This window comes from Capsicum annuum, chromosome 7 (genome assembly GCF_002878395.1).
Source record: "Capsicum annuum cultivar UCD-10X-F1 chromosome 7, UCD10Xv1.1, whole genome shotgun sequence".
Classification (NCBI taxonomy): domain Eukaryota; kingdom Viridiplantae; phylum Streptophyta; class Magnoliopsida; order Solanales; family Solanaceae; genus Capsicum; species Capsicum annuum.
The window spans coordinates 63,013,884-63,029,946 of NC_061117.1; the positions used below are offsets into that span (position 1 = coordinate 63,013,884).

Here is a 16,063-nt window from a genome sequence, read left to right on the forward strand (position 1 = left end):
GTACGAGGCCATAGTGCGCGATTTCCTGAAAACGGAGTTTTGTTTCTCCACGGTCAATATGCGCTCGAGTTTATAGCCGTTCATGTACTATGTGTCTTATTTAGACACTCAATGAGTGTGCGCATATTCGTACATCCACCTTGATTGGACATCTAGAGCCAACAATAAGGAGTACTCGGTTCTGCCTTCCTCCCAGATGATGATGTATAACTTGTTCAGTGTCTTTGCATTTGATGACATTACACTCAAAAGCATACAGACCAGACTCCATTAGCAGACTCACAAGGTTGAATGATAATGTGCATGTAATTTGTTTCTTCATCCCCAGAATCTGTAACACAATGTTTACATGTGTCTGTGTTCTCTACTATCACAAGCAATACAATGCTTACAAGACTGCAATCTTTGCTATTATACACTTTTGAGTGATGTCAATGAACAAGAGTGACACCTATCTGTTGTTCTCGTGATGCCATTCCCACAATATCTAAAGTATGTCCAGTTTGTTTTCCATCCAATTTTTCCTTTTATTGCTTATCTACACCTTATTTTGGCTATATGATATTATGCACAAATTACCCGATTTTTGAATTCAGGCACTGGTTTTAACGTGACCTCCAATCTTGTATGGCAAGGCGTAAGTGCGGTTTGGGGTAAGCATCTGGTGCTGCAATCTGTGTTTCGTCACAGGTGACACGTTATGTCTGTCAACCCATGCCTTCATTGCTCTGTGCTCGTACGTAAAGCCATCGGCTGCTATATGTGGATCTTCCATTACTTCCTGCAAAGAAGTGGCAGAATAGTAGAGCAGGCAGCGGAATGAGAATCAGGGTTTCAGAAAAGAGCACTTAACAAAAGATCAGATAATCTCATCGACTTTGAATTCTCACCTGAAGGATTGGACAGAAGTACTGGCTAGGGGCCCTAAGCTTTCCCTGTACCTTGACATGCATCTCTGCAAATTCAAAAAGTTTCTTCAGAAATGGAAGAACTTCAGTCTCAAGATCTGGTCTATCTCTACATCTAAGCTTACAGCAATGAAGAGCCATCTTAGATAGCTCCTCTGCCTCAAACAATGGCCAGTCTACAACTGACTTATCAAGTACATCTGCGAGCAAGTTAGCGTTTATAACTGTTTTCAACATAATTTAATTCATGAAAAATAAACTTCAATCACAAATAAAAATATGAAGAAACAACAATTTTCATTGATAAATGACGTGGATACAAATCTGTTCTTCTCTTGATTCTTCGCTCTTGATTTTCTCCTTAATTCGAGGGCCGTCAGTAGCTTATTTCTCGAACATAGAAATATTTGGATTTGATATGAATTTTCTTCATAATTCGAGGGCCGTTAGTGGTGCATTTTTCGAACGTAGAAATTTTTGGATTTGATCTCCATTAAGGAAGGATTTGTGGATATTCTTAATGTATTTGATTATCAAGAAGAGAGATCAATTAAGAAGAGAGGATTTTGATAATTTTGTAATATTTCATGAGCTTATGAAATTATAATATTTGATTTCTTTATAAATATTTTATGAATTTGTGGATCTTGAAGATCTTGTAGATGTTGATCTTTTTTTTTAATATTTCATGAATTTATTGGGACTTTGGAGATGACTATTCAAGAGAATATTTGCCCCTTTATAGAGGCAGGTTTGGGTAGAGTAGCCTTCAAGTTAGATTTAGGGTAAAGTAGTCTCCAAAAATTCTAACAGAAATTAAATTTTTTATAGTCCATAAAATTTTGATATCTACAAATACTTTCTACTTCAAGGATTGTCGGAGTGTAGATTGGTGACGAGTCCTGAAGTACCCATTGAGTTTCTATCTTTATGAGGCTATAGATTTCAGATTTGATTTATGAGAGAAGAGATGAAGGGCAAGTTTGGTTAATTCATGAAAAAAAAAACTTCAACCATAAATAAAAATATGAAGAAACAACATTTTTTATTAATAGACAATGTGGGTAAAAATCTGTTCCTTCCTTGATTCTTCTCTCTTGATTTTCTCCATAATTCGAGGGTCGTTAGTGGCGTATTTCTCGAACGTAGGATGCTCTTTTTATGAATATCCCATGATTTTGTGGGATATTTGATTTTCTTCATAATTCGAGGGTCGTTAGTGGCATATTTCTTTTTATGAATATTCATCAATTTATGGGATATTCAAGATGCCTCCTTTGTCCTCTTTTTATTGGCATAATTCAAGGTTTAGGTTAGAGTAGCCTCCAAGAACTCTAACAGAATATGAATTCTTCTTGTAGAGTTCTACAAGATTTTGATGTCTACAAATATGAATATCCAATATGGATTAATAAATTTAGTGGGATTTTGGAGACGCCTATTCAAAGAATATTTGCCCCTTTATAGAGGAAGAATTTATGGTTTTGGTAAAGTAACTTCCAAGCTAGATTTAGGGTAAAGTAGTTTGCAAAAACTCTAATAGAAATTGAATTCTTTAGAATCTACAAAATTTTGATGTCTCACAGAGCGTGTCAATTAGTTTGCAACATAATTTAACATGGAAAATAAACTTCAACCATAAATAAAAATATGAAGAAACAATAATTTTTATTGATAAACGATGTGGGTACAAATTTGTTCCTTCCTTGATTTCTCTCTTGATTATCTCTTGATTTTCTCCATAATTCGAGGATCGTTAGTGACGTATTTCTCAAACGTAAAATGATTTCTTTATGAATATCCCATGATTTTGTGGGATATTTGATTTTCTTCATAATTCGAGCGTCGTTAGTGGCGTATTTCTCGAACGTAGGATGATCTCTTTATGAATATCCCATGATTTTGGGGATATTAGAGATTCTATCTATGTACGAATATGGGGTATTCAAGAAACTTTAAATGGATAGTTGTCCCTTTTTATATTTATCCCTTTTTATAGGCATAATTCAGGATTTAGGTTAGAATATGAGTCAATTCCTCATATTGTCACTCAACTTTGAAAAATATCCTACTAAAGTCACTTATCTTTTTATTGTTCCAATAATGTCATTCAACTTTGTAAATTTTACTTACTAACAATTGCTATAGTTAATTCCTCAAAATATCATTGAAGTTATATAAACATCCCACTAAAGTCAATTTTATTTCTTTTAGGACAATATTGTCACTGAACGATGCACTTCTTTCGATTATAAGGTAAAACTAAGAAATTGGTAAGGATATGTTTGGAGAACCACAAGGAAAGTGAAATTAGATGTAATTACATAGTCCAATTCTCAATTAGGAATAGAAAATTGATGCAATTACTTGATGTAATTACAAAGTTACATATTATTTCTTTTTTAATTTTAATTTCTTTTTATTTTAATTTAATTTTTTATTTCTATTATTTTAATTTTAATTTTTTCATTTTACATTATTTATCTTTCATCTCTTTTCTTCTCATTTTCCAACCTTTACTTCTTATGATTCAATATAATTACTCGTATTTTTTCTTCATTTAGCGCATTGTTGCATTTTTATTCTAGTGTTTGAATTAAAGTAGTATTTCATTATTGAATGAGATGACTTATGTGTTTTTCCTTTCTTTTGAATTAATTACTCGTTGAAATTTTATATAAGAGTATTGTGTCTTTTTCTTAAATTTTCAATTTGTGTTTTGTTTTATGTTTCAATTTATTTGTTTTAGTATTATAGACTTATTATTTTATATTGTATGTCACTTCAAATTGTCGAGTTAATTTTTTAAATTGCCATTGAACTTATGCAAACACCCTGCTAAAGTAACTTTTGTTAATTTCTTTTAGGAAAATATTGTCATTAAACTATATACATCTTTCCAAAATAAGGTGAAACTAAAAAATAGTTAAGGACATATTTGGAAAGCCATAGAAAAATTAAAATTATATGTGATTAGACAATTTATATTGACATGAAATATGAAATAGCATGTCTACAATACTAAAACAAATAAACCGAAACATAAATTCAAAATCCAAGAGAAACATAATACTATTGTATAAAATTCAGACGAGTAAATATAATTCAGAAGAACGAAAAACACACAAATCTATAACCTCATTCAATAATAATATACAACTCTAATTCAAACACTAGAATAAAAATTATAAAAATTCAATAATGCATTAAATAGAAGAAAAAAAAAAGAGTAATTATATTGAATCGTAAGAAGTAAAGTTGGAAAATGAGAAGAAAAGGGATGAAAGATGAATAATGTAAGATAAAAAAAAAGTAAAAAGAAAAAAGAAATTAAAATAATAGAAATAAAAAAGAAATCTAAAAGAAAAAGATAATAAATTTTATTTAAAAAAGGATATAAAATGTAACTTTGTAATTAATTGCAACTAGTTCTCTATTCCTAATTGATACTATGTAATTACATCTAATTAGTGGGATGTTTACACAAGCTCAATGACATTTTAAGAAATTAACTCGTTAGAATAGCCTCCAAAAACTTGAATTTGAATTTTCTGATAGACTTCTACAAAATTTCGATGTCTTTTTCAAATTTCAAGACGAGGCCATTAGGATGACAACTAGCCAATAGTTGGAGTGTTATTATTCCAAAAGCATACAGATCGGACTTAGGTCTCAGAGTTCCAGTTCTTAGATACTTTGGATCCATGTAAGCAAAGGTGCCAGCAAGAATGGAGTTCCTATACTCTGTAATACTTTCTGGGACAATGTCTGACATAATTTTCGCTAAACCCACGTCTCCAATTTTACTCACGTAATTTTTGTCCAACAATATGTTTCCTGGCTTTAGATCTCGATGAACGATGGGCTCAGGCTTTGAGTTGTGCAAGAATGCAAGAGCCCATGCCACTTCAAAAAGTATCCGGAATCGAACAAACCAGGGGAGAGGTCTGTTTTTCCCTTGGAAAATGTGATCTTCCAGGCTTCCATTTTCCATATAGACATAAACAAGGTAGCCATTTCCCGGAGAGGCTCCGAGAAGTAAAACAATGTGTGGGTGAAGCAACTGGCTTAGAACCTCAACCTACAAATCATTGACTATGAAATTAATTAAAAGTCGAAGTTTAGCCAGAATGACATTGCCTCAGTTACCTGAAGTGAAAAAATTACTGGCATGACATAGGCATCATGTCAGGTACTAAACAAGCCACATTGGTATACAAAATCAGAGAGTATTGATTGTAGCTCTTTAAAAGAAAAGGAGAGTGATGAAAGTTACCGGTTTCAAAAAAGAGAACGAGAGAGATGAGAGGAACCTATTAATGATATGAAGTCGGAGGTACTACTTTTGTGGATAATAATGCTACAGAAGGTTCTCACAAAAAAATGCACATGACCTTTGGATGGCAAGCAGCCATGGTCAAGAATGCATAAATATTGAATAAGAAACAACAACAAACCCAGTGTATTCTCACCTAGTGGGGTCTGGGGGGTAAGATGTACGCAGTCCATACCTCTACCTCTAAAGAAGTTGAAAGGTTGTTTCCGATAGACCCCCGGCTCAAGTCACGAGATACCACACAAACTCATAGTAAAGCACAAAACTAGATTACATAACATATATACGGCACCCATAAGTATTAGAAAACAGAGGAAAGCACACAGATTCGTAATAAAACATGGAACACGGAATCATAACAAGAATAAAACCTCCACCACGTAATTCCCTACCCTAGCAACCCAAACCGGCCCTAGTCTTCTGCCCTAATTCGCGTCCTCCAGACCTTCCTATCTAGGGTCATGTCCTCGGTGAGCTGTAACTGCTCCATGTCCCGCCTAATCACCTCACCCCAGTACTTCTTCGGCCTACCCCTACCCCGCCTAAAATCATCCAACGCTAGCCTCTCACACCTACGAATCGGGGCATCCATGCCCCTCCTCTTCACGTATCCGAACCATCTCAATCGGGCTTCCCGCATCTTGCACTCCACCGGAGTCACACCAACCTTCTCCCGGATAGTCTCATTCCGCACTCTATCCCCGCTAGTCAGCCCACACATCCAGCGCAACATCCGCATTTCTGCCACCTTCATTTTTTGGATGTGGGAGTTCTTAACTGGCCAACACTCAGCTCCATACAACATGGCCGGACGGACTACCACCCTGTAGAATTTGCCTTTCAGCTTGGGCGGCACCTTCTTATCACACAACACCCCCGACGCGAGCTTCCACTTCATCCATCCCACCCCAATACGGTGCGAGACATCCTCGTCAATCTCACCGTTACTCTGGATCACGGACCCGAGATACTTGAAACTATCCCTCTTACATACCTTCTGTGATTCCAGCTTCACTACTACCTCATTCTCCCACCTCACGTCATTAAACTTGCATTCCACATACTCTGTCTTGCTTCTGCTCACCCTGAACCCTTTAGACTCAAGAGTTTGCCTCCGCACCTCTAATTTGTCATTCACACCCCCTCGAGTTTTATCTATCAGAACTACATCGTCTGCAAAAAGCATACACCAAGGCACCTCCCCTTGAATACGCTGCGTCAACACATCCATCACCAACGCAAACAAAAAAGGGACTAAGAGTAGATCCCTGATGCAATCCTGTCAAGACAGTGAAATGCTCTGAGTCCCCTCCCGCCGTCCTCACCTGGGTTTTTGCTCCATCATACATGTCCTTAATTGCTCTGATATATGCCAGCGGTACTCCACTCACCTCCAAGCATCTCCAAAGCACCTCCCTGGGGACTTTGTCGTAAGCCTTCTCCAGGTCGATAAACACCATGTGCAGGTCCTTCTTCCTTTCCCTATACTGTTCCACCAACCTCCGCACCAGGTAAATTGCCTCCGTCGTCGAGCGGCCAGGCATAAATCCAAACTGGTTTTCCGAAATAGACACTATCCGTCTCAGCCTCACCTCGACTACTCTCTCCCAAATCTTCATAGAGTGACTCAATAACTTAATCCCCCTATAGCTATTGCAACTCTGGATGTCACCCTTATTCTTATAGAGAGGGATCATGGTACTCCACCTCCAAGCCTCGGGCATCTTTACCGTCTTGAAGATTTCATTAAACAATCCAGTCAACCACCTTACACCAGCCTCTCCAACGAACTTCCAAAACTCCACCGGTATCTCGTCCGGCCCCGTCGCCCTACCCCTTCGAGGAGAACCTCTCTGAGAAATTCCTCTTTCTTTTGTGATGCGTCTGAAACTTTGATGGCAACAGGGGTATGATCAAGGCTCCCTTTGTAAACTTTCCCATAGCCTCCTTCACTAATAATATCTGACTCGGAAAAAATATCAGTAGCCACTTAAATCTCTTCTGTAGTAAGTGTCCTATACCTGCCATCACATGATAGTACTGCATTGAAAATGATATGGGCACGACCACGAAGATGGATGAGTGCGAGTGTATTGAACCGAAACTTGGAGTGTGCAAGTGGAGTGCAAAGGAGGACCTCAAAGCACTCCAAAACCGTCCATCAAATACACTCCAAGGGCACCTAGATACTCACTCTTCATCAAAGGATATTTTGGACATTTCACACTTTATTTTGTAATACACTATACATAGAACATGTTAGGATTTTATTCATTAGATTTTGATGATATTAAAAATTGTATAATACTTTCAAAAATTTCTCTCCGGTAAGAAAGATCCTTTGGCCGAAACTAGGTCAACCATGTGTGGATTCACTTGTGTTGACGTCCCTCTTGTGTCCACGTAAGAGTATTGGTGTTAGTATTACATATTTTAAGGGTTTTGGTGTTTGATACACACCTTAGTTCTTAGTCTTGTAATATTGTATGTCACACTATCTATCTTTCCATTCTTGTAATCGTGTAGTAGTTTGTTGTTGTTCTATTGAATCCGTGTGTTGTCATTGTTCTCTTATTGTTGTTGTAATCTTGTTAATCTCCTTGTTAGTTTGGGTTGTCCGCTGAAATAGGTGTTATTACACCTTGTTATCTTGTTGCTGTGTTATTGTTGAAGCAATTTTCGGCTTGGACCTTGTCTCGGTTTGGTCTTGGATTATGGACTGTTTTTGCTCCATTTTCGTGTGTTCAGTGGTGCGATCCGCATCAGAAAACTTTTTGTTTTTCTAAGGACTGTTGGAGAGCCTGCAACTCTGCTCTCTGCCTTTCACAAGCTTCTTTGGCGAGCAACTTTCTTGCTATCTCGACCTCCCTCTCAGTTTCTACATGTTTCTTCTTCACTTCAGCAGCTGTTTTCCTTAAGTCTTTCTCCTCTTTCTTTGGCTGCATTAACTCTTCTTGTTTCTTCACGGCATTCAGGAGAAAGTAATTGGACCTGAAAGACAGTCAGCGAGTCATGTTCTGATATGGTGATAGCAACAGTGGACAAGAATATGGTCAGGCGATAGGTATCTTGCCATAGTGCCTCACAATGTTCTACCGTCACTTCAAATGGTAACTCAAATTAGGATGCATGAACTTGATTCCGACAGACAGCATACAAACTTTGGTTGATTTCAGTATAAAATAGGAGCACTCAAGAATTACCCATGTTGAGGTAAAATAAAATAGGTCAAGATTTTACCTTGTTTTGGGCATGGATCAAATGTTCACACGTTTGGTTGTACAACGTTAAGGTGTATTGCAACCTGAATGTCTGACTGCTCAATGACATCAAAAAACTACCTAACATACTAATACGTTCCACAGCTACAAGTGTATTATACTCTAATATGACATTGGAATATGAAAGCACAATATTCAAGACAAAGCTTGCTAAAAAGAATTAAAGAAGAGATCAAACTCACATGTTCCGAGTAAGTGGAAGAATGGAAACTCTTCACTGCCTCCAGATCTGCTGCTGGTTCTTCTAGATTTTGAATGCATCTTTGCTGAGGACTGATATGATTAGAAGTGTTACCATGTAACAACGCTGGAATATCGAGATGAGTAAAGTCTGCAAGTGATGATGCTCTGCAGTGAAATTCCATCTAGGCACAAGATGCACTGGATTCTTGATAGTATGAAGTTCAGTCTCTGTTTCTGTGTTTCAGAATGGAAGCACTTGTTGGAAGTTAGAAACTACTACCCTAGGAAAGGCAGAAAGAAATGACCAAGGAGATCAAGGTAATGACTGAGCTTTCTATGTACCCGTAGATAACAAGGGATTCAAGGAATTTTTAACCAGTCCATTCGCTGACACCACATAAACATCAAAAGACTTGGGAGCATGCTTGAGAATTGCTGATGGGTACACCTCCATCCTTCAGTCTCCTGGTTAAATTGATTAAAAAAAATTAACAAGTAGCAGTTTAAAATGAAGAATCACCATCTTATCATGTAAAAGATAAAGTTGCAGCCCAAAGATCAAAATCGTCAGATTAACATAAAACCCACTATGGAGGTTATGCAAAACAATTAGATTAATCATGATCAACTACAGTTTGGGTAATGTAATCATCAGAAGGAAAGGACCTCAATATTACCAGTCAAAATTTTCATATTAAAAGATGACATAATTAGAAAATTGAATTGCTGAATTGTGTGACCATCTCTGATCAAAGTTTATTTTTTCCGAATAACAAGCACATGTTCTATTACTCTATGAACATTAAGATGGTGCTATGTGTTACAATTGTAGCCTCAAAGAAAACAAAGTTCCACTACTAATCAGTGAGAGGACTCAGAAAATCTCTGAGCCTAGCAACCGCATATACATTTTTCTTCAATAAGCCAAAAGTGAAATGCTATTGTACTTTAGTGTTAGTATATGTTTTCTTCCATGTGACCGAAACATCTTTGATTTCTTTATTTCCATATTACCCACCAAATACAAGCTGGAATGGTTCTTCATATCCACCAATTTTAATTGTTAGATAAGTGACACCTTTTTTTAGCTATATTGCAGTTTGTACTAGTTTCCATAGGCCAGAAATTTGAAAATTCTTTAATGAATGAGGCAATGAAATTCGAACATGTGATATCTCTGCCTGCCATACCATGGAAAAGAATATGAGCATGATAAAAACCTCATTGCAGTAATCTATTATCTTATTGAGCACCGTCATACAACCGATATAAGACATTATTACATATGTAACAAATGCAAATCATCTTGATCCTATGCCATACCTGCCAAAGTAACTGGGAGAGGAAGAGCCCAACACTAGACTATTAATCCCAGCCTGAGCTACATATTTTAGAAGCATTGTCACAATATTATCCCCTTCCAGCACCACAATTTCGACCTACATGATGTTCAGACATTAGCACAGATGACAATCATTCTGCCTTAAAAAACATCTAACAAACTAAAGGAAGAGAAAGCTTACACTTTTTCTTTTGCATACATTCTTAAATGGGATAAATGTTTCTTCACATTTAGCCCTCATATCCTCTATATACATTTCCACCACATTCTCATCAAGCTCGTTAACTGGAATATTCTCTCCTGCTATAAAATTCACCAGCCATAGATATTACAAACCCAGAAAACTGAAATGATAGCCACTTGCTGACAAATCAGCTATAATATTAATGTAACCTTATAAACAACAACAACATACCCAGTGTACGCATACAAAGTGGGGTCTGGAAAGCGGGAAGTGTACACTATTCATACCACTATTTCAGACGAAATAGAGAGGCTCTTATTAATATAACCTTTTAAATAGATCCAATAATCATACATCAGGATCGAACTAGGTAATCTATAAAATGGTGAGTGAAAACTGAGACAAATTCAGTCTCAATTAGCACACATGAAATACTTAATGAATATGATCCAATCAGTCAGCTCACATGAAAAGGCAAGTTACATAAAGGTAAGCGTTTTTTAATTCTTTCCTGACATACAACTATTGCCACACATTTTTTTAACGAAATTACCACCATTTCTATAATTGCAGATGCAATGGACAAAGAAACAGCTACCAAACCATAATGTGTGTACATTGGAAATTCAATAGTAGCTACATAAAGAGTAATGATACTCTCAATACCGTGAGGGCCTCCTGAAAATCCTGGGTTTGACCCAAGGGGAGAAAACATCAACCCATGCTAAAAGTCACTTTTAGGTTGGTTTAACTCTCCATGTGTTATCAGAGTCGATGGCTTGATGGATGAGTATGGAAATGACTTTGAGTAGCTCACAAATTTCAGCTCATGAATAGATAAAGAGCAATCCCATCGGAGTGATGGTGTAGGATGTGTTCATTGTTGAGGCCCATAGTTTGAAGATAGACATAGAATGCATTGGTGGCACATAGTGAATCTCTAAATAAGCTTGTCAGTCTCGGTGATGAGTCATATGTGATAGCATCCATGGCAGCTCAACGTCATTAAAGTTCAGAGAATATCAAAACATTTTAATGGGCCTCAAGATATTTTAATGGGCAATTAGCAATGAAAACAAGTCATGATGGAAGTGTAGGTCCAACATGATGTGGATCTTTGGAGGCCCAAATTGAAGAACAAAAGTAGTTGGAATTATAGCCCCAAATCTCTCCAAAGGAGGAGAAGTTCAACAATCCAAACAAGTGTTTCTAAAAGCTAAATTAATGCTCTATTGTCTGCATTTATAGTTTTATTAAAGAAAAAATACATCATTTCACCCATGAATTTATCGCCATAACTTATTTTAGCACTTTAATTTTACAGATATTTCTTTACCCCTTATTGTAGTTTAAAGTGAAATTAGTTGCTCCTTAATAAGTTACATGGCACAAAACTTCGTGCGTGCAAGAGGAAAAATAACACAAAAAATACTTTATAATGTCCATACGTCATTTTTTTAATTGGATGGTATATAGTTATAGTTAATTATACTATATTCTTAATATTTTATTTTTCACTTTAGGTCTACTTTTACCTTTTCTTTCTTTCTTCTTTCTTGTTCTTTTCTCTCCCTTCTCTTTCTTTGCTATCCATTTTTTCCGATCATAATCCTTGTTATCTTTACCGCGACGCTGATCATCTCCCTTTTTTAGTCTTTTCTCAACTGCATCCTCCTCCTTTTCTTTTATAAATAAATTTAATCAATGAATTTAATATTATACATAATAAAATAATGATCAAATTTATTTTTTTAGACAAATTAGATTTCAATTTGATTGACCAACAAAATTATTCGTTGGTGACTTTTTTCTTCAATAGAGTGGATTATGTATATATTTCCTATCTAAAACACTATTTAATCAGCTTCCTTAGATTTTACATCTTATTAATTGAAATTCAAGATTCAAAAGTAAACGAGAAACGATGGGTTGAATTGGAATTCTGAGTTCTGGATAAAGAGGCATCAGTGTCTAAAAGCTTGCAAATTTTTCTGGGTCGAGAAGAAAGTTTTATGTGTGGTGGACGAGCTTGGAGAGGTACATCAATGGTATTGGTAAAGGCGGGGTTTGATGTGACGGTGGTGTTAGGGCGGAGTTCAGATGCAGATTTTGATTCTTCGATCATGGATGAAGTAAAGGGAATGGAGGCCTACTATGAAATTTTACAGAGAGATCTGGAATTGTTTTTTACATGAATGGTCGTTAATGGAGATTTAAAGGCAACAAGAAAATGAATTTTTTTGAAAAAGATTGGAAAAAAGATGAAAAAATAAAAATAAAATCAATAGCATTAAATAAATAAATAAGAATAAAAATTAATTTTAAAATGGTGTTATACACGTGTCATGAACATGTATAACACTCATTTATAATGATGTGTCTTTGTTTTGGGAAGAGGTGTTATATTCACTTTAAACTATAATAGGAGGGTAAAGAAACATCCATGAAGTTAAAGTGCTAACTTAAGTTTTGGAGACAAGTTTAGGGGGAGAATTTATGTATTTACTCTTTATTAAATAAAGTGTTGTTAATCTTCTAGCTACCTAGGAAATTCAGCTTATTTAATTTGGATTGACCATCTTTAGGACTTTGTTTAAGGTGGTAGCATATTTACTCTTATACAAAAGAGTTCTTTCTTCTTCATAGAACTAAGTTTAATTGAACTAATATATTAGCAGCCTTGTGGCTTCGGAGAATTTTTGAGTTTCTCCTTAGGGTTATGCTCTTTATGTTCTTCTTTGAATGATAACTTGGTTTCTTCAAAAGTAAGATCCCTTGTTTGAGTTTCCTCCATCCTATTTTTATTGATTCATTGTTTCCTTACTTTTAAACAAGGTTTCAAGTTCAAATATTTGAGTTTGTTTTATTTTACCAAGAATTAATTCCTCCCTCATTTCCGATCTTTTTGTTTTAGAGTTTGCCGCTATCCATGTTGTTATCAATATGGTACTTAGTTCGAGGAGAAAATTATTGCATGCACGGATAAAGTTTCACATTAAAAGTTGATGAGAAATAAAAACAACATATTCTTTTCCTGATAACTGTGGTATCTGAGTCATTTGTACGCACCACAACTAATTCCCTGGATACCTTCCACCTCCACCAACAACAAGTATAAGGTAACTCTATCTATCAAGGCTAAAACATCTAGAAAAAAAAATCACCTAGTATTTTTATCTCTGCTGGAATTCGGATTTGAACATAAGACCTTATATGGTGCTCAATCCACCTAGGCCACACCCTTGAGCATTGAAATAGAAACAACATATAAGTCTAATGATACTTTTAATTGTACGAGGACTTTCAAAAAAGTAGTGACAGATAGTATCATGCAATGCTTAAGAGTCACATTGAGCCATTAAATTAGATATTCTATCCTTGATTGAGTAACTTTTAGCTCTCTAAATAGCAAAGAAAATGAAAATTCACAACATAAATAGTGTTAATGAATCCATTGCACATACATCCACTTTACTTCAAAACCCAATACTAACTCGTTTGGCCATGAGAATAATATTTTTTGTATATTGAAGTTAGAGTTAGAGTTGTGTTGTGTTTGACTAGAGCCGTCAATATAAGCCAGGCCTATTGGACTGGCCCAACCCAGCCTGTAATTTAACAAGGATGGACTACAGTTTTTACAGCTCATTTAAGAACAAGACTTTTTAGCCTGGCCTGAATAAACCCGTTGGCTCGTGGAGCTTGAGCAATATGGGTTAGTCTGGCCCATGGGCCAAATAAAAAATAATTAAAAAATAAAATAAAGTACTAAAAATAAGAAAAAGAGTCCAAACTCAAAGTCTATTTACACTGTCATATATATATATATATTTAAATATTAATTATGGTTATAAAAAATATAAATAATTAAACTATAAAATTCTAAACTTTTTAAGGAATCAAATATATTTGATGATGATGATGTGGTGGTGTTGAACATGCCATAAGTGTCATGATAGTTTTTTATGAGGAGTTCATTTTCACTTTTAATGAATTAAATATTGACTTTTTGTGTTTTATAGTGATCTTTGAAACAAAATTAGGTTAATATTGCTATTTAATTAGTTATATTATTACTCATTCATTGTTAAATTTGTTTATCAACATCTCTGTTTGGTTTGAATTTAGTGTCAAAAGTTATTTAATTTCGTAGATTATTAGGATTTTTATTTGTAAATTTGAGACTTGATTAACAAGTAGTAACTTCATGTATATTATATTGTAAATATTTATGTAATTAATATTTTAAAATTTAAATTAAGATTATAAAAATAATATTATTTTGATAAGTGGGCTGGCCCGTGGAAGCCCGCAGCTCACAAAGTGATGAGTTGGGCTTATTATTTTCTGGCCTGTCATCTTGATGGACCAGCCCTGGCCTAGCCCATCAAACTCCAAAGCCCGTGTGGGCTAGTCCAGATGGGTTGGGTCAACCTATATTGACAGGTCTATGTTTGACCATGAATATAAATTTAAATTATTTTGAAATTTTCATGAGACAAATAAAAATGAAAAAAAGTGAAAATAAGTTTTACTTGTTTTACTTTTTGAAAAATAATTTTACTAAAGTAAAATAATTCTTGTGATAAAATACTATTACATAAGTTTTACTTGTTTTACTTTTTAAAAAATAATTTCACTAAAGTAATATTTCTTTAAAAAAAAGTGAAAAGATTTTCATGGAAAAATGCCTACTAAAATAAAAATATCAAACTTCGTAATCAAATACATAAGAGAGGGGGGGAGGGGGGAGGGGGTATGAAGGAGAATATTATAGGGAGTTGTAATTGCAATGATGGTGGACATGACATGAATAAGTTAAACACGATGAGCTATGGGCAATAACTTCTCTAAAACCCACCGGAAGGCTCGTTGACTACCCCTCCCTTCGGTGATGGTGGACCATCCTCATCAACCTTAATACTTTAGAAAATGATCAACACACTATAAGCACATGCTTCTTAGTTAAATCCTTACATAACAATAAATAGTTCGACGACGAGCAGGAGTGGACCGAGTTAGTTAATTCATTGGCACCGGTTCCTGATATGTCAAAGTGGGCATAAAACGCCCGCCCTAACTTTTTACATTTTTTTGAAACAAATATTTTATATTTTATTTTAGTCATAACTTCTATTGATTAGCACTAATTCCTTTTATTAGTTTGTTCCTCACATTAGTGTACCTTTAATTTGATGATCTTTTATTGTTTGAGTAAATATTTATAATGTCCTTTTAGGTTATTTTCTCATTTTTTGTGTGTTTCTGGCGTTTGTAGTTTCCCTTAGTGACTATAGGTCGTTTATGACTTGCTGAAATTGTCGATTCGGTTATTAGACAGTTCGTTTGGAATTTTAAGCTCATTTTCTTATTTTGAAGCTTTCACTATTGAGGAATTGATCTCGGACCAAAACTCTTAGAAACAACCTCAGATGAAAACTTCAACAACGCCATCAACTTCGAAGCTTTGATTATAGGCTAAGGGGCCCCTTGGTTCTGGTCTCGGGACTTTTCAACTCATTTAGCATTATTGGGTGTAATTTGATTAAAATGAAACTATGCATGGGATCTATATTTAATCGAAACGATATCAAAAGAAAGTTTTGATGATTCCTTTGAGTTTGCAATATTGAATTTGATAAGGAAGCATAGTTCATTTGCGTGCATGGGTTTTGAATAAATCCCAAGAAACCACTCAGAGTCCGTTAGGACTTACCATTTGACTAGTTTTCCAGCATATAGTGCAACCATTTTTTACTTTTGGCATTCGCGAGGCTAGGTCCATGTTTTCAAAAGGCCAAGTTTTTGACCTTCATGATTACAATCCTC

At 35.2% G+C, this 16,063-nt stretch overlaps 1 long non-coding RNA gene and 1 pseudogene across 1 annotated transcript; one reads left to right on the forward strand and one right to left on the reverse strand.

Annotated features, from left to right (window-relative positions):
* Positions 1-350: 350 nt before the first annotated feature.
* LOC124885579 lies at positions 351-1,244 on the forward strand. Its single transcript, XR_007042740.1, has 2 exons — positions 351-492; positions 597-1,244. It is a non-coding gene; the product is annotated as an uncharacterized LOC124885579 (long non-coding RNA).
* LOC124885578 lies at positions 492-11,403 on the reverse strand (annotated as a pseudogene).
* Between the last annotated feature and the right edge of the window lie 4,660 nt (positions 11,404-16,063).